The following is an 877-nucleotide window of genomic DNA, read 5'->3' as shown; positions in this document are numbered from 1 at the left end:
CATGCCTGTAACCGCAGCACTTTGGGAGGCTGAGGCAGGTAGTCTCTTGAGGTCAGGAGTTCGAGACCAGCCTGGCCAACATGGTGAAACCCTGTCTCTACTAAAAATACAAAAATTAGCTGGGTGCAGTGGCTCATGCCTGTTCCAGCTATTTGGGAGGTTGTGGCATAAGAATTGCTTGAGCCTGGGAGGCAGAGTTTGCAGTGGGCAGAGATCTAACCCCTGCACCCCATCCTGAGTGACAGAATGAGACTCTGTCTTAAAAAAAAAAAAAAAGGGACATGAATTCCATGGGAAAACTCTTTGAAAACTGTGGGCTTCATCTAAGGTGAGCTTGTCCAATCCATGGCCCACAGGCCACGTGTGGCCCAGGACAGCTTTGAATGCAGCTCAGCACAAATTTGTAAAACATGAGACTTGTGTGTCTGTGTGTGTGTTTAGCTCATCAGGCGATCCTCTCTCCTTGGCCTCCCAAAGTTCTGGGATTACAGGCATGAGCCTCTGCGCCTGACCCCATCCTACCTTTTAATTAGGAACATCACTTCCTTCACATGCCACACCTACCTGAACTTCTGATGCCAAGCCCCCACTTTCACTGAGCTGGCAAACATGCTCCCTTGAGTCACTCTTGAAGTTTTAAGTCTACCTTGCTTTGAAGCAGTCAAGGCCTGGGGGCGAGGGGAAGGATTCATTGTCCCTTGGTTCTCTGTTCACCCTGGTCATGGCTGAGACATTTAACGCCCCTTTCTGAAGGCTGCCTCAAACCTGCAGCCCTCCACTGCTTCTGAGCCATGCGTGGGACTTGGGGATCAAGGAGTGCCATGTAGCTGCTTGTTGGTGGGTCTACCGGCTCTATTCCAGGTCATGTCAGAGATCC

The sequence above is a fragment of the Aotus nancymaae genome, unplaced genomic scaffold, assembly GCF_030222135.1.
Source record: "Aotus nancymaae isolate 86718 unplaced genomic scaffold, 86718_ANA_hifiasm-v0.15.2.pri h1tg000007l, whole genome shotgun sequence".
Lineage (NCBI taxonomy): Eukaryota > Metazoa > Chordata > Mammalia > Primates > Aotidae > Aotus > Aotus nancymaae.
Note: the sequence above shows the minus strand (reverse complement) of the source record.